The sequence below is a fragment of the Panulirus ornatus genome, chromosome 11 (assembly GCF_036320965.1).
Source record: "Panulirus ornatus isolate Po-2019 chromosome 11, ASM3632096v1, whole genome shotgun sequence".
Classification (NCBI taxonomy): Eukaryota; Metazoa; Arthropoda; class Malacostraca; order Decapoda; family Palinuridae; genus Panulirus; species Panulirus ornatus.
This window is the reverse complement of record NC_092234.1, coordinates 5,814,364-5,833,480: the sequence shown is the minus strand read 5'-3', so window position 1 is coordinate 5,833,480 and position 19,117 is coordinate 5,814,364. Positions and strand designations below refer to the sequence as shown.

At 52.1% G+C, this 19,117-nt stretch overlaps 1 protein-coding gene across 2 annotated transcripts in view; it reads right to left on the bottom strand.

Moving 5' to 3' along the window:
- Positions 1–19,117, bottom strand: part of LOC139751247 (uncharacterized) — a 183,078-nt gene that overhangs the window by 46,697 nt on the left and 117,264 nt on the right. Inside the window, exon 1 of one of the 2 annotated variants that reach the window (XM_071666493.1) lies at positions 3,368–3,742. The exons of the other annotated variant lie outside the window; for it this stretch is intronic. The gene's annotated coding sequence lies outside the window, so the exon portion shown is untranslated. Of the gene's footprint in view, positions 1–3,367; positions 3,743–19,117 lie in introns of those variants that run through there. 2 annotated transcript variants of the gene reach the window in all.

Sequence of the window (19,117 nt, the reverse complement as noted above, 5' to 3'; positions counted from 1 at the left end):
ATGTAATACGTGATGAGCGAGAGGAACTGCCCGGAGGGAGAGAGGCAGCGGAGCAAGGCGGAGTAGATGACGCTAGGGAGAGGGACTGGTGGAGTTAGGGAGGAAAAGAGAGAGGGAGAGAGAGAGAGAGAGAGAGAGAGAGAGAGAGAGAGAGAGAGAGAGAGAGAGAGAGAGAGAGAGAGAGAGAGAGAGAAAGGCAACGGGAGTGACCAGGAGGAGGTGACAAAACAGAGAGAGAGAGAGAGAGAGAGAGAGAGAGAGAGAGAGAGAGAGACTGCCCCACCATCAAAGCCAGAGAAGACTCGGGGAGGCATCAAAGAAAACGCGACCTACAGCTACGGGTGAATTCCTGTTGCAGTGGGTGATGAGGGGGTGATGTAGGGGACTACACAGCCCCCTCCAGCAAGCACCCCTGACACACTGGGTGGTGCTGTAGTGGGTTACCTAACCCCCTCCAGCATCGCCCCTGACACACTGGCACACCTCCACTTCACAGCTCCGAACCACACTTCCCCGAAACAACATTCAACAACAAATATCGTTACGTCCTGAGTCGTCAAAGATCATCGTCCAGTTGGGTTCAACCAACAGCGTCTTGGAGCTGCAGGATGCCTCATAAAGGGGGTCACAAGGTTGTATATGCCGATGTAAACAAGGCCACGATCCCCGGTGAGGTTAGGACCCAGTGCCATCGCCCACATCCCCAGTTTACTGTGTGATTTTCATCTTCACTTAAGGTTGCAAGTCCCACAGACGGTCAGCAGTTTTGGTCATTATGAGGACCCTCCTCGACCATCCTCAGCCTCGCCAAGTTCCACTCGTTTTCCCTAACGCAACCTCGAGAGGCGTAGGACCCCAGGGGTTTCCCCTCTCTCACCTTCGCTGTCTTCGCCGAAGGCTTCCGCTGCCCAGTCGTCCACAACATGATCATCAGCGGGCCATCAACTCTGGGCCTCCGGACTTCCTCACCCTGAGCGTTCGGCAGGCAATACGCATACTTACGAAAGGAACATCTCCCTCCCTCACCTTCCTGCTCCTACCTCACCCGTGGCGCCCCACAGGCCACAACTGATGGGGCACCTAGAGCTTCCTCATCCTCATACATGATGTCCTGATTGACGCAACTGCGCCGAGGAAGTACGTTGATGACTTTACCATTCGTGTAAGCGTTGACGACGCCTCCCTCTCTCTCTCTCGATTTCTACTCTCCAAAGCACCATTAAGACCCTTAGAAAACACCCCTGAGGGCCACATCGCCAACAGCGTCGCGACAACCAAGAAGTCTCGTCTGTGGCACATAGTACCGTACCACTAGGTGTCCGCCTCCCTCCCTCCCGAATGCTCGAGCCATCCTCACGCTCCTCGGCGACGTTTTGGCTGATTAGCTGTGTCGGGATGAGAGGCATCAGCACCGTCATTAAACCTTCCTGTGATAATCCATACGTTCCCAGGACACTCGAGACACTTCAGCTCCCACCGCCTCAACTCAGGAGCCTCTCCATCCATAACCTTCCGTCTTCTCAAAACTTACCTAGGCTCCCCCAGCCTCCGCCTGGACTTCCTCCTCCCTATCCAACTCATTACAGAGGGGCTACTGGGAAAATACAAAGAAAACGACATGCAGGATCGTATTTACTTACTTCCTCTTTCACCTTCTGATGTGAGGCGCTCAACACATTGATCCTCCCAACCCTCTCCGGCCATCACCTGTCCCTCATCGAACAGATCAGGAAGAAACTGACTACACCGTCAACTCCACTAGAGATCCTTCGTCCCCGAGTTGCAGTTCGGCACCACAGTGGCCACAGTGAGCCCATCCCGACTCGTACAGACAGCTACAAGAATAGCCCCATCCCAACCACCATAGCTAAGCAATAATTACTAGACTGCCAACTCAATGTTTGTGTATAAACTGTTAGATCAACCATCATCCCAACGGCCCCAACACCCTCCCTTCATTTTTGCAGACTCGTTGTCTATAATGAAGTCTATATTTCTATCCTTTGGCAGCAATCAAGTCAATGAACCACTCCTTACTCCTCCTTCTTCTTTGGACTATCGTATCATAAGCATCATCATTATTATTGTAATAATTATTAGCATCATCATCATCATAATAATGATAATAATATTATTATCATTATTATCATTATTGCTGCTCATCATGATCACCATTATCATGACTGTTTTATATACCCTCACGCACATTAACTCATTTCCTCACACACACAAATACTCACATTAATCACACAGACACAGACACACACACACACACACACACACACACACACACACACACACACGAAAATTTCTGTCAGTCCAGCATGAGAAGAATGGCTCCGGGAACGACTGGGCAACACGAGAGACCAGAGCAGCTCCGGTCGGGTCATGTTTACAGAGGAGGGGAGGCGGAGGTGAACTGGGCGGGTCCAGAGCCGCGTGTTTCACACCGTCATCAGAAACATTCGTCCACGACGACGATGATTCACGATCCTTTGGGGATGAGATACGAAGGAATCATGAGTCTCTCAGGGAGCTGTTTAGAATCACTTGCATAATATTCATCGAGGCAAAAATCATATAAAGGAGTTGGTAATGTCATTCACACACTCGTCTGAGTCTTCCTTTTCAGACGAGATATAGAGGATGTGTGTGGAAGTGCGTGTGTGTGTGTGTGTGTGTGTGCTGCACCAGACGACACTGCAGGAGGAGAAGGAGGAGGAGGAGGTGAGCTTGATGTGTCACTGGGCAGGGTCGCAGCACCTCCGGGGAACACAGGTGGGTGGCGCCCCTCCAGGGCCTCCTCCTATGGACGCCACACTTGCTTACTTGGGTCCTTTCGGTCAACACTTGAGAAGGATCAGTAAAACATGGTAAGATATTGATCACTGTGGCGGTAACGGGTGGGAGGACGTTCTTTTAAGCCACCCGTCCACCATTCGCACTCGTGGTGGTCAAAACACTACGTCACACTCCCGGGGGGGGGGGCGGAGGGCCACACCTGCTGGTCACGGGGCAGGTGTGGCCCCTCGACACCTGCCGCCGCCGCCCCCCCACCAGATGACGCGGCCACGGGTCCTCCTGGTGTTTACAAATGTTCAGCGTTCGTAACATCCACGACATCACGACCCAGTTCGGTGGGGGGGAGGTCATCACTCGCGTTAATCCTCACGTCTGTAAGGTCGTGGCGTGCGTGAGAACACCGTGGGGAGGTCGACGGTGCGGGAGTGCGTGTGATGGCCCAGGGGGGGAACAATGGTCCACACCGAAGTATGGGCGTGTCTGGGGTCCAGTAGGACCCAAACACACACACAAACACACACACACACACACACACACACCGGGGCCAGTGTCCCGTTACACCCACCGTGTCAGGATGGAGGGGCGTGGCGGTACACAGCCCGGCGGGTGTACTACACAGACGGGGTGTAGTGTAGTGTAGTGTGGTGTTAGCGCGGCGTGCGGAGCGAGAGCGAGGGAGGCGTGTGGTCGGACACACAACCAAGCACACACTGAGGCTGGCTGGCCACACACACACACACACACACACACCCTCCCTCACACTGAGGGGAAGAACACCAACAATGATGCCTCCCCTCCAACACACCATTTATCCCCAACACTCTCTCATGCCACACGCTACACGTAGCTTCCTCCAACACCTGCGTCCTCCCTCCCACACAAACACCGTCCTCATAATGAGGGAGGGAGCAGGGAGAGTGAGGGAGAGAGGGTGGTGTCTCCCCTCACATGTGGAGGTATGTGACAACCGAAGGCAGCGGCAGCAGCGCCCCGGCCCGGCCAAGCTGGTCCAACTCCCTCCCACCCACTGTTTTTATATTACCTCACCCGGTACCTCCCTACTGACTCACTCACCCGGTACCTCCCTACTGACTCACTCACCCGGTACCTCCCTACTGACTCACTCACCCGGTACCTCCCTACTGACTCACTCACCCGGTACCTCCCTACTGACTCACTCGGTCGGTACCTCCCTACTGACTCACTCACCCGGTACCTCCCTACTGACTCACTCACCCGGTACCTCTCTACTGACTCACTCACCCGGTACCTCCCTCCTGACTCACTCACCCGGTACCTCACTACTGACTCACTCACCCGGTACCTCCCTACTGACTCACTCACCCGGTACCTCTCTACTGACTCACTCACCCGGTACCTCCCTACTGACTCACTCACCCGGTACCTCCCTACTGACTCACTCACCCGGTACCTCCCTACTGACTCACTCACCCGGTACCTCCCTACTGACTCACTCACCCGGTACCTCCCTACTGACTCACTCACCCGGTACCTCTCTACTGACTCACTCACCCGGTACCTCACTACTGACTCACTCACCCGGTACCTCCCTACTGACTCACTCACCCGGTACCTCTCTACTGACTCACTCACCCGGTACCTCCCCACTGACTCACTCACCCGGTACCTCTCTACTGACTCACTCACCCGGTACCTCCCTACTGACTCACTCACCCGATACCTCCCCACTGACTCACTCACCCGGTACCTCCCTACTGACTCACTCACCCGGTACCTCCCTACTGACTCACTCACCGGTCGGTACCTCCCTACTGACTCACTCACCCGGTACCTCCCTACTGACTCACCTGATACCTCCGTACTGCTTGACTACCACCCCCAGTACCCACCTTACTAACCTACCCTGCCTGAGTGTCTCCCTAATGACTCACCATCCCCAGTGCATCTCTGCTGACTCATCCTACATTCAGTACCTTCCTAATGACTCACCATCCCAGTATCTACCTACTGACTCAACACATCAAGGTGCCTTCCTCATGACTCACCTCCCAGTACCACTCCACTCACTCACCTCTGTACCTTCCCCGACTCAACTCGTACCACTCTGTCCTGACTCAACTTAGGAACTCCTAACTGACTCTTCCCGTTCTTTCCTCCTGACTCATCCTGTTGCCATAGCAGAAACTCGATACCCTCCAACGGCAAAGGATTCGAACCGCTACCATCTGTGTGCGAGCTGAATAGGCTAACTACTATGAGTCCACGGGGAAATGAAATACGATAAGTTCCCAATTGCTCTTTCGTGTAATAATCACATCATTAGGAGAGATACAAGAAAGAAATGTAAGTCAGTTTATACAACGAAGAGACGTGTGTGTGTGTGTGTGTGTGTGTGTGTGTGTGTCTGTGTGTGTGTGTCTGTGTGTATATATATATATATATATATATATATATATATATATATATATATATATATATATTGGAAAACGTAGAGTGAAAAATTAGAGGTATCTTTGAGCAGAGTTGGCCTAATGCTTTGCGACGTGAAAACACAGGAGCTCACACGACCAACCAACCTTTTAATTAAAAGCCCGGAGCCCCGAGTCTTGCCGAATACCAGGCTAGAGTGCCGTGGTTGGGCCCGCAATCAATATGCTGTGTTAAACACGGCCACTGGGGCGGGTGTGGGTGGGGGGGAGGGGGATGGGAGAAGGGAGGACCAGGAGGGAGGGAGGGAGGGAGGGGGTGTTGATTGGTAATGGGGGAGAGCAGGAGCGATGGGAGTGCATGCAAACTTTATCCTAAGCCGAGCGGTCAAACTGCAAAAAAAAGAGAAGAAAAAAAAAAACTTGGGGAACGCCGTGCTACACATGGGATTCGAACCCACGTCTACACAAATAACACGTCGCTGGACCGGCTCTGTACTTTCCTGGCTATTACAGACAGGTCAGACTCTACGTCGCTTACTCTAACCCCTAGAGATGTACGACCTTTGGGAACAGAGGTACGACCCTTGGCCTTTCAATTGACCCTTGGCGGATCGAGCCATCAATGCTCAAGGATGGTAATGTCATACCTCAAGGGTCGTAATGTCATACTTCAAGGGTCGTACTGTCATATTTCAAGGGTCGCCGTGCCGTCGTACACAGAGAGTTAACATCTCCTTGCAATGCGTTGGCTGTACGATCACTCTGCACCCTGACAAACTAACCAATGCACCAGCACGCGGGATGCTCGGAGCCAAGAATCGTCCCACATGCGATCACCATTAAAAAAAGACAAAAAATATAAGCGTTCCTAGAACCATATGGCCAAGGAAGCCGCCAAAAAGTGCCAGCGGGAGTGGGCAGTGCAACACCACCGGGCGAGTCATGATACCAACGCCTCCCCTGGCATGTATGAATGAACCTCCACCCCCTGAGAATGTTGGCTGGCTTCCTCCATCCCTGGGTTGGCTTGGCGAGGACGGAGGGAGGAGGAGAGGAGGAGGAGGAGGAGGGAAGGGTGACAAAGGTGAGTAAGACAGGTACCAGCAGAGGGCTGTGGGTGACCATACGGTCAACAGTGATGCAACTGGTGAACATTACCAGCGAACGATGATCTCAAGTGAAGAAGTCCGGGCGAACACTTCGCCTTATCATGTCTCCACAACAGATACGACTAGACACACCCCTTCCAAACAATACGTTTCCTACTTTAACGAGAAAAAAAAGGTCTTCAGTATTCATTCTTCCTTCATTACTTGTCTGTCTCTTCTGCCATTCTTTTTTTTTCAAGGAGCTCGGTGTAGCTTCCTGCAAGGCACAGACCGAGACTTTCAGGCGTGTCCCTGGGCTCCTCTGCCCGCGACTGTACCTCAACAGCGGCTGTGGGAGAGCTGTCCTCTATCCAAGCAGCTCAGCCTGTCACCCGGCTTCCATGCTGGAGGCCTGATCCATCAAGCTGTGTGACCCTGCAGCTCTCCAAGTCTCGTACGCTTCACAACCCGGCTCCTCCCCTCGTGCACCGAAAAAAAAAAAAGAAAATAAAAGAATCATTCAAACTCAATTCAGCTGTGTGGTTCATGTAGAGCAGAAGCTGTTGTTAATCCCTAAACTTTGTTAAAAAATGTTCTCATGCTGCTAATGGGCCACACTGGCTTTCCAGTACAACCTATTTCCTCATCTAATTTGCATATGATTCACAACTGACGTGCTCTCGAACGCACGAGACAGAATTCAGAGTTAAATTCGAAATTAATGACTTCCTCATTCTATCCAAAACAAACAGAAATATGCTACCTCACATATTGATATTAAGGTGAGACAGACGTCCAACATGATGCAGTGAATAGAACTCCATTGTCGAGGGTCAGGGACGTTCGAGGTAACAATGTAAGATCAGGTTGTTGTGGGTCACTGGGGCTGTGGGGTTGGAGAAGGGCGGCCCCTTACAACCTTACCAAGTTATGATCGTCATAACTACAACAGTGTTCAGCGTGTTTCATTTATCCAGGGTAAGCGCGAAGTTAGGACGACTAAGATCAATGTTACAAACATGTCTTTAACCCGTTGAGCACGACGGGGCGACCCTTGAGCACGACGGGGCGACGCTTGAGCACGACGAGGTGACCCTTAAGCACGACGGTGCAACCCTTGAGAGCGACAGCAAGGCCTTAGAGTACATTGCTACTGCCCTTGGTCGATATTCACTCAGGGTATCCCTCGACAAGGATCAATTCCTGGCTTGCATAACTCAACACCTCATACATACCAAGCCTCTACATTCATAACGACACGACACGCACCCACGCACGCTGCGACGACGGACGCGACGAAATTCTTCACTACCACGAATCATCCCCCTCGCACATCACCTCCATCATCCCCCCTCGCACATCACTTCCATCATCCACCTCGCACATCACTCCCATCATCCCCCTCGCACATCACTTCCATCATCCCCCTTGCACATCACTTCCATCATCCCCCTCGCACATCACTTTCTTTTCCCATGGGGGGACCGGGCTGTCATGGCCTGATGTGACCTCTCTCCTCGGAGGGCCGGCGTGGGATACTCCCGAGGTCAGCGGCCTCAGCCAGTGAGGGGCGGGCGGCGGGGGCGGCTGGGCGGGAGGGGGGTCGTTCTCCTGCCCCGCGTGTATTGACTCAGCCGGAGGAACCATCACACACACACACACACACACACACACACACACACACACACACACCCTCGGGTCCGCCTGTAAATTCCCACTACGCATTAGAGTGCGTGAGTCTGCGTAAAGGGAGGATGACTGTTGCGTAGTGGTCGCTGGGGAGGAAGAGGATGGTGGTTGGGTGGTTGGCCAGCGAGGCCGAGGATGGGGTGAGGGTTGGTCACCAGCTTGACCCCATTCCTGGGTGAGGGAGGCTATGACACCCCCATGGCTGGTTGGGGGGGGAGCCAACTGTCGTAAGGATTGGTGAAATTCTGTGGTGTCGAGTCGTAAGTGATTGGCTAATTACAAGCGCCGACGAGGATTTAGGGAAACACTGTTTAAGCCATGACTGACTGAGTGGCGAGACCGCGAGACGTATGGATTGCTGCGGATTGGATAAGTTTTAAGGACTGTTGTGGATTGGATGAATCTAAGGATTGTTGTGGACTGGATAAATGTAAAGACTGTTGGATAATAACTGCAACTAGGGGACCAAGGATCTCCCGTAGCACGAGGTGATGGTGGCGATAACGATACAGCTGCTTCTTCCCGAACACCCTGAGGATGACGTTAACAGGAATGTCCACCACTGTTGAGAATAACAGGAATGTCCATCACTGTTGACTGATGATGCTCAAGCGTGCATAGCAACGGTCTAACTGGTCACGGTGACTGGTGGCAAACAACTGTTGAGTGTTGCATAGTCAACCACAAGTGGCTTTTCAAGACGGGACTCTGTGTGTGTGTGTGTGTGTGTGTGTCTTAGAGAGAGAGAGAGAGAGAGAGAGAGAGAGAGAGAGAGAGAGAGAGAGAGAGAGAGAGAGAGAGAGAGAGAGAGAGAGAGAGAGAGAGAGAGATCAGAAGCCTCATACAATTCCCGGGTAAAGTCATTCATGCTAGAGTGAATAACTCCACAAGTTTTTAATTTGACAGATTCCAGGAATCGGGCCATTTATTTCCAGCCTAAGTATTGGAAGCCACATCAGGGAAGGGCTCTCAGCCAGCGTTAAACAGCCCGGCCCGTGTTCCAGGACTCCATGCACGTTCCAGGAACCTCCTCCAGTATTAGGGCCTGAGCTAAGGCGACCTTCCAGGGATTCAAAATTTCTTCCAGTCGTTCATGGCTGTTCAGGCAGGGTGGGGGTGGGGGAGGGGTTGTCAGCGGTGTGGTACGATGAACAAAAATGTGTTCCAGTAATATAACACCGGATGGAACAGACTGAACAAGTCAAAAATCTATTCCCAAAGAGACCAAGACGGAACGACGGGCAGATACGTTCTGATAGTGAACAGGATAGAACAGTTAACAAAGTGTTCCAGCAGTGAACATCATCGAATACTGGAAGAAAGTGTTCAACAACTGACAAGGTTGGACCAATGGACAAAAAAAAAAAAATAAAAATTCCAACCATGACAAGGTAAAAACTCTTGACCCAGCAGTGAACAGGGCAGTGAACTGAACAAAGATGTGCACCACGAGTGAACAGGATGGAACAGTGGAATGACCAGTATGGAACAGCAGAATGACCAGTATGGAACAGCAGAATGACCAGTATGGAACAAAACTGACCCACCAATGACCAAAACACATCCCGCGCATGACCCCGGAGGTACGTACACTGGGATGACCCCAGAGGTTAGTACACTGGGATGACCCCGGAGGGACGTACACTGGGATGACCCCGGAGGGACGTACACTGGGATGCCCCCGGAGGGACGTACACTGGACAAAACGAACATATGTCCCTGGAAAGCAAGTCTCCATAACTGGAGAAGGCAAGCATTCCTCCCCGCACGGTAGAATGAGGATCATGGGAACTGTGGGGTGAGGCCGGCGGGAGGGGGCTGTGTGGTGGTGGTGGTGGTGGGGCTGTGTAGTGGTGGTGGTGGTGGTGGTGGGGCTGTGTAGTGGTGGTGGTGGTGGTGGTGGGGCTGTGTAGTGGTGGTGGTGGGGCTGTGTAGTGGTGGTGGTGGTGGGGCTGTGTAGTGGTGATGGTGGGGCTGTGTAGTGGTGGTGGTGGGGCTGTGTAGTGGTGGTGGTGGTGGTGGTGGGGCTGTGTAGTGGTGGTGGTGGGGCTGTGTAGTGGTGGTGGTGGTGGTTGGGCTGTGTAGTGGTGGTGGTGGGGCTGTGTAGTGGTGGTGGTGGTGGTTGGGCTGTGTAGTGGTGGTGGTGGTGGGGCTGTGTAGTGGTGGTGGTGGGGCTGTGTAGTGGTGGTGGTGGTGGTGGTGGGGCTGTGTAGTGGTGGTGGTGGGGCTGTGTAGTGGTGGTGGTGGTGGTTGGGCTGTGTAGTGGTGGTGGTGGGGCTGTGTAGTGGTGGTGGTGGTGGTTGGGCTGTGTAGTGGTGGTGGTGGTGGGGCTGTGTAGTGGTGGTGGTGGTGGTTGGGCTGTGTAGTGGTGGTGGTGGTGGTGGTGGGGCTGTGTAGTGGTGGTGGTGGTGGTGGTGGTGGTGGAGAAGGCCCTGAGAGAACCCCCCGCCGGGAATCAGTAAATAAAACACGAAGCGTGGACAACGCAGACTTGCCTCTCTCTCTCTCTCTCTCTCTCTCTCTCTCTCTCTCTCTCTCTCTCTCTCTCTCTCTCTCTCTCTCTCTCTCAGTTCCCCAGAATCAGCCGTTCCAACCCATCCACCCACATCTGCTGTTCCAACCCACCCACCTAACACCACCCACATCTGCTGTTCCAACCCACCCACCTAACACCACCCACATCTGCCGTTCCAACCCACCCCTAACTCACCCACATCTGCCGTTCCAACCCACTCCCTAACCCACCCACATCTGCCGTTCCAACCCACCCCTAACCAATCCACCCACCTAACCCACCCACATCTGCCGTTCCAACCCACCCACCTACGACACACACACACACACACACACACACACACACACACACACACACACACACACGGCATATCAGGACACTGATCTGTAAAAGCCACTTGGGATATAACGTGGGTTGTGCAGGGCATCGACGTCTCCAAAAGATCACTAGATACCTACATGCACCGAGAACGTATCACCTCGAAATACATATGGAACTTTATGACCTCTACATATGTAGAGTGAACACAGAACTTGTACGTACAGATGGAACATAAGCCCTTTTAAGTACGTAGTGAGAAAATATATTCTTGTACATACAGATGGAACGTATGACCTCTAAATACATAGATAAAACATATTTCTTTTATATAACAGCTGGAAAACATGACCTCTGTATGTAACGCATCACAGCTGAAAGGGAAATGCTGGCTATACTCGGCGTCGGTGCTTCACACACTGTGTTCAAGAGATCCTTGACCAAGCGGAGCCGTCATGGTGGAGCCTCGGGCACGGTGTGATCAACAGAGACTATCGCTCCAGGGACATTCACCCTGGTAATGTGGGTGTCAGCGGAAACTGTATGAATGGCCACTGGAAAGCCTTGAACTTGATGTATGCCGATAGCCTATTCTCGATAGACTTTCCGGCAGATGGGCAGGGGGACTGGAACAGAGGATAAACTGTGTTGGAATGACCTTCCAGCTGAAGAGGAGGATCTGGAATAGACGACACCCTGTTCTGGAAGGACCTTTGAGCTGAAGAACGGGACCAAAAACAGACGACAGTCTAGTCGAACGACCTTCTAGCTGAAGAACAGGATCTGGAACATAGAACACCCTGTTCTGCAAGAACCTTCCAACTGAAGACCAGGTCCTGGAACAGACGATACCGTGTTCTGGAAGGACCTTCCAGCTCAAGAACATGTGTATATAATGCAACAACACCACATGTCCCGGAGATGTCTGCAAGCACACAAAGCAAGACATTTAAGACTTTCCTTCAATTTTCCAGAGCGGGCAAGAGCGGCCCTGGAAGGAGATGAACAGACACACGAGAGTCTAATAAAGTAATGATCGACGGCTTCAGCTTCCAATTTCATTTTCCAATTACGTCTCGAGAGCGGTGGAAGGAAACAGAGAATCCTAATGATACAAACGCTATTTCTCAAGGAGATAAGTTGATTAAAAATACATCTCCCCTTCAACAAGCACGACATGCGGGAGGTAATCGAGGTAGGGGTGATCTATCAACCCCTACAATACACATTACACCTTGGAGGTTGGGCAGCATCATCTCCCCTACAATACACATGACAACTAAGAGATAATAGCATGGTGGGGTCGTGTCATCTCCCCCTACCATAACCACTCCATACATAGACGTATACATGGCAGGATTGCACGAGCACACTATTACCCCTACAATAAGCACTATTATACTGTGGAGGATTCCCATGGAAGAATTACCGTATCACCACTACAGGAGGGACGTCCCAATCCATATCCATGAATAGGGGGGAACAGAGCAGGAATCAACACCCAATGAAAAAAAAAAAAAAAACAGAAGGAGGAAAACAACAGGAAAGGAAGAGAAGTCAAAACGTAAGAAAGTTTTGGTCTGGTTGTGTCAGCAAACACTGGGATGTCACCAAGCCGTTTGTATACGACTCACAGTAAACTGTTATGTCCAGCTCAGCCACGGGTGAACGGTTGGCCCAACACCCAACACCGTTCTTCCTGCTCTTGCAAAACCTCAGTCGATCTGGTAAGAACTGAGAGCACATCACTGTTAGGTTACCCGACTCCACCGCAGTCATTACGGCAGGTACCTTCAAGATCCACACCTACGCAAGACTCGCTGCAAGACTCCGATGCTGGTTCCTCGTGGGTTAGGAAATCATTACAATCGATACGAATCATTCTTAATGTGTGTTCAACATCAACGACACAAAATCACTGTAGATTCTAGTGTTAGTACTTCCTTGTCTTTCATTAAAATCACTGAGCGTGAACCATCTTCAACGTACGGTTGTTATCAACAACATCCACCAACGTGTATAATTCCACTTCTCTTCCCCAGTTCGCTGATGGTCTCCTTCCCGGAGAAGCGTTATCCTAAGCCAACACTTCCTACCCTCCCTGCGGCAGTCCCAGCAACCTCGATGACCCATTTAGAGGCAGCGTGGCGCCCAGAGGCATGCATACATCTGTCCTCGGGACGGAGCGGGGGATCCCTGGACCAACACAGGAGAGGCCGCAGGATCAAAGCCCCCAGGCCACCGCGTGACGACGTGTGATCCTCCAGCCTCACCTCTCCTGCCAACAGTGCACCGCCTGACAACACTGGCAAATGCTGCTGGACCGCGGTCCGGGGGTCTGGCAGGGAGACCGAGCACTGGTACCAGGGATGTTTGGCAGGGAGCTGGTAGGTACACAGGGTCCATTTGCTGATTGACTTTCATCACGAGGCTTCCAACATTTAGTGACCACCATCGGCTGGCCCGGTGGCTGTGAGTGGCTGATGATGGCTTCCACTGGTCGGTCGATGGACTGAACTGGTCGACGACGGTCTACGCAACTCACGAGACTTTGATCCGTCGGTAAACTGAAGTGGTTGACGGTCGAGGGGACGTGTGGGGGGACTTGGACCAGTCGTTGGTAGACTGAAGTGGTTGACGGTCGAGGGGACGTGTGGGGGGGGACTTCGACCAGTCGTCGGTAGACTGAAGTGGTTGACGGTCGAGGGGACGTGTGGGGGGAACTTCGACCAGTCGCCGGTAGACTGAAGTGGTTGATGGTGGTCGAGGCGAGGCTTCTTCCACTGCTTCGCGCGAGGCTTCGGAAGGACCAGCCGGGCGAGAGTGGCTCGGGTGGGTCGGTCGTGTTGAGGGAGTTTCAGGCAACGGTAACCTGAGGGAGGCAAACATTGGCTTCGCTTCGCTCGCGATATTAATTCCATTATGAATCCCGGAGACTTTGCCGGCTTCAATAAGTTGGCCTCGCTGGCTGGCTGGCTCGCTCGCTGGGCTCTTGCCGAAGGATTGCGAAATTAGTCGCTGGCTTCGCTCACACGGCGGGTTTTTGTTCGCCGGTGAATGGGGCCTGAACGAGGGGCTTGGCACATCACTTGGGCGGGTCGGGGATACATCGAGAGGTCTCCGCCCGGATCAATGGTCGGGCATTGGGTGACAGATGGTTTGTTTACCGCCACCGACAGCACCACCAACACCAGCTGTTGCCTGGCTTGCAGCGCCCCATCTCTCGCCCGGTGGGGAGAGAGAGAGAGAGAGAGAGAGAGAGAGAGAGAGAGAGAGAGAGAGAGAGAGAGAGAGAGAGAGAGAGAGAGAGAGAGAGAGAGAGAGACTGAATAAAAAAAAATATCAGTAACGAAACCAGGAAGACAAACACCTGGGGTAGGGTAGGTTAGGTTAGGTTAGGTTAGGTTAGGTTAGGTTAGGTTAGGTTAGTACACTGCCCAGAGCTGCGGACCCAGGCACGACCGGGTTATATTTAGGTATGCAAAACGCAGCGTATGTAAATCAATTAATCTGCCTCATTCGGGGAGGCTTTCGCCATCAGGGGTCGCTGGTATACCTGGTGGTAAACGACCCCTACCAGTGGGTATGCTACTAGTATGCTGCTCGTGACAAGCACTGGTATATCCCTAATCAACAGGATGTTTATACAAGTAGAAATATACCATTTACACATATACTGCTTGGTTAGGGGTGATTCTCCGGTAGGGTGGTTAGCATACAGAGTCCTTATCATGGTGGCTCACCAGATGACAGACTAGTAGTGCTGGTCTGCGGGTATGGATCACTAGTATATCAAGGCCATTACGATGGTCTTCTGATGGTATATATGTATATATGAGGGGTTCTTGGGGGGAGGGGGGGGGGTCGGTCGTCGGTCGTTGTTCGACCATTAGGCGAAGGTTAAAAATACATGACGATTATCAGTTCATCAAAACATGCAGGATGAACAGAGGTAATTGGGTAGTTAAGAGACCTTCTTTTTTTTTTTAATGGGTAATTTCGTGAGGTTTCGCGTTAGCGTTAGCTAAAAATTAGACCGGGCATAAAGAAGCAGTGAGATATACGGTGCTTTCTCACATCCTTTTACTGTTTCACTGCAGACACGTTGTTGTGGGAGGCACTGCCTTTCTGGAGTTGATGGGGGGGTGGCTGGCTGGGACTGAAGGAGGGGGGGTTACGGGAGATGGTGGGAATTGAAGGGGAGGTCGACACAGAAGGTTGGTTCTGAATTCGAAACTTGACGTGGATGGTGACAATTGAAGGGGGGAAGAGGGAAGAGGGGGGGGGGGGGTTGACACAAGAGGTAGCTTCAGTTCTACAGAGTTGACGTGGGGGGAGAGGGAGGGGTGAGAACTTGAAGAGGGGGGTTGTCGACAAGGGGTAAGTTCAGTCCCAGGATCGAAGTGGTGGCGTGGGACTTTGAGAGGGGAAGGGAGGGGGAGGTGAGGGGAAGGGCTTCCCTGGGTATGAAGGGGGAGGGGGACGGCGCAGATGGTGTAAGCACCACTGCAGGTCGGGTGCTTTTACGTAATGGCAGGTGGCGCGCGCGTCGTGATCACCTGGGGAGATTACATGTCAACAACAGATGGCAACAACAGCTGGTGCTTCCACGCATCCTCTACAGGTGGTGCCTCGGTCCTGCGTCACAGACAGCTGGCTACATACTCCCCCAGACCAGACACGACGCCAGCTGGTGCCCGTGTGGTGCCACCAGCTGGCGTCAGAGGGTTACGCCTCCTGGTATCATCTAAGAGAACGGAATATATATTAACAGATAGACCGCTTATCTTTAACTAAGCTTACATGAGATAGATAGACTTCATGTCTTTAACTAAGCTTGGCTACGGTTCAGCAAAGCTTGGAATATTATATAAAGAGCTTGAATATATTTGTACAAACTCGGGGAAAGCTTGATTCTAGTCAAACCCGGGTAAAGCTTGATCATAGTCACATAAGTTTCGATGCATCTTATTCACTCTGAATACGTCTAAGGAAGCCTGGGTATAATCAAACAAGCTTGAAATAATTCAGGGGAAATTAGATATATCTTAAGCAAGCTTGAATCTAGTCAAGAAAGCTTGGATGGGTTTCAGCAATCTTAAGACATAATCAAAGCGTATATGTAAGACTAATCTAAGCAAGCTTTAGGTGCATATATATAAATACATCTTTTTTCGTCACACGTTAAGCTGAGGCAGCTTGAAGTGGACTGGTGGCCAAGCTTAAAGGGAAAATGCTTAAAGGTAAGGGTCCCTGTAATGGGCTGGCCTCACCTGCCCAAGAACCCTGCTCTCTCTCTCTCTCTCTCTCTCTCTCTCTCTCTCTCTCTCTCTCTCTCTCTCTCTCTCTCTCTCTCTCACACCATCGGGATGACCTGTTATCCTCACACTGTTATCATCACCCGAACAGATACGTTATCTTGCATTTCGGCAGACTGAAGGCGTGACCCGTTTACAAACCTCCCTCCTACCCTCCCACACCCACCATCACCCCTCCACCTCCTCCTTCTCCTCCTGGATCTCAGTGGTACGACCCTTCACCAGGGTGGTACTACCCTTTGAGCACGACGGTACGATGCCTTAAGTACGACGACGGTAAGGCCATTCACCACATCCCGGCGCGACCCCTTGAGTGCGACGGCCCGGCGTACCACAGTAGAGAGGTCGTATAGCTGAGATACTGAAGAAACGCGTTACTTCTTCAGATCAACGGATTACCGGGGTTTTTCTCACGTAACTACCCACCGCCACCCTCCATCCTCCCCTTTAATTCATAAAGTCTTAAAACACTCGAACTGTCAGTCCGGAAGTGACTCCAGTTTCATTGGAAAATAGCAGTAGACTTCCCTCAACGTGTGTGTGTGTGTGTGTGTGTGTGTGTGTGTGTGTGTGTGTGTGTGTGTGTGTGTGTGTGTGTGTGTTAGGTCACAGTTCACACCCTCACACCCAAAGGTCGCAGCGGAGTGTCCTAGGACAGGCTGAACCGACATGTTCCAAAGGTCATGATGCTGCGTTCAAAAGGGGTTATAATGACGTGTTCAAAAGGGTTATAATGACGTGCTCAAAGGGTTATAATGATGTGTTCAAAAGGGTTATAATGACGTGTTCAAAACGGTTATGATGACGTGTTCAAAGGGTGGTAACATCGTGTTCCAAAGGGTTATAACGCCGCTGTGTTCAACAGGTCGCACTTCAGAGTTCAAAAGGTCGTAAAGTTGTGCTCAAACGAGACGTTATCATCGTGGTGGTCAGAGGGTCGTAGGGTAGTCGTACCATGGTGGTCAGTTCCCGACTGTTCAGGCCCTACAGACGACCTGAAAGGCCGCTTGAGGGCAAAGCCAACCTTGCAGACCACGTGACCTAAGACAGGTCACAACCTTGCAGACCACGTGAAGTAAGACACGTCACAACATTGTAGACCACGTGACGTAACACATCCACGACATCATGAAGACGGATCTGGATCCGGATAATTGATCTTCCACGACGTCAGTGTTCAGCTGGTGCCTCTATCGCCGCTAAGAATTGTGGAGAGGGTGACATAAACAGGCTGCCGTGTAAACATGTAAATGAGAACACGGGTCGAAACCAAACGTGGGTTTCATGCTGGGATGGGTTTTTTTTTCTGTGCGGGAATAGTTCAGCGAAGTTCATCGACAACTTATGGGGGAAAACGTAACAATGTGACGTGTCCACAACCCGTAACGCATCTCACTTTCACCTTTACACTTGCAAATGCCTGTGATATCCTGTGTTACCCCCGGTGTAACGCTGTTATATACTGCTGGAGATAACGTAATGAGGCACCGTGACCTTTGACCTGCTATTTTCCCCTGAAAACAGCCTCGTACTTCACAGGCAAGGAGGGCATTACTCATGACTCCCTCACACCAGCCGCCACGATACAGTCGAGAGACCAGTGCTCCTGGTGGGTCTGTGAGCTGTGGTACGACCTGTGGGTCTGTGAGCTGTGGTACGACCTGTGGGTCTATGAGCTGTGGGGTGACGTGCGAGTCTGTGAGTACGTACATAAGTGTGTGACGCGTACACATAAACATACTCTCTCTCTCTCCCCCCTCCCACCGCCCAGTGTCCTTCCCACTCTCTCTCTCCTCTCCCACTGCCCAGTGTCCTTCCTACTTTCTCTCTCTCTCTCCTCTCCCACTTCCCACTCTCTTCCTCTCTGCCACAACACACGATAACAACGTCACAAATCACTCCCCGTAATACACCCCTTCCCCAGAAGCAGCGGGAGGAGGAGGCCAGGCAGGACCTCCTGGTTTCTCAGCCGCGCTGATCATGTTGCCTGACCGGCCCAGGCCCCTCGCCCTGGCGCGCTGGAACCGCCGTGTGTGGTCAGCGAGCCTACGGTGGGGCACACGCACTCAAGCCACACAGACGGCCAAGAAAAGTCCCTCGCGAGAGAGAGAGAGGATGAAGATGGCCGACCAGGTGTGTGTGTGTGTGTGTGTGCATCCGAGCGGCTCAAGCCCGCTCGCCGGGAAGGGATTTTGTTTTCCTCTCTCGCGGGACAGCCAGCTTCTCAGGTCGCATTTTCAGGTGTGTTTAATAGCGTGTGATGATGAGGTAGCAGCGTTGGTGGTGGTGGTGGTGGTTGGAGTGCGGGAGGGAGGGGGTGATGGTGGGGTAGGTAAGGGGTGGGCTGTGTGAGCGTGTGACGTGACACAGGACACAGGTGATGTGTTAAACAGAGAGAGAGAGACTCTAACCACGGATGTCACATGAAGGCGAGCCAGCAAACGGTGTGGAACTACCAACACCACACACACACACAACACACACAGCTCCAGGTATGTACACACACCAGCCAGCCAGCCAGGAGAGCAGACGATAATTCTCACACCATTAAGAAAGTTCCTTCATGCTTCTCCCGGAACATAAAGCTGCCCACATTACTTACCTTTTACACGGCGTCTGACGCACCTGCATGCCTCCTAAATCTTCTCCTCCCACCCCACCCCTCAAAAAAATTAAGTGTGAGGAGTTGCAGACGAGAGAGAGAGAGAGAGAGAGAGAGAGAGAGAGAGAGAGAGAGAGAGAGAGAGAGTAAGAATACATGTGAGTGTGAGGAAGGTTCAGGAAAGGTGTGGCGGCTGCGCAACTGCTACAGGAGTCTCGATACACAACGGCACGACGGCCCCCGCGAGCACGACGGAACGACCACTATGTGGGTAACAACTGCCTTGGATCACGACGGCGTACGACCCTTGGATACGACGGCCCTGGGTCTCTTATCATGACCTCTGAGGAGTTCAGGTCAAAGACCGGGTCCCT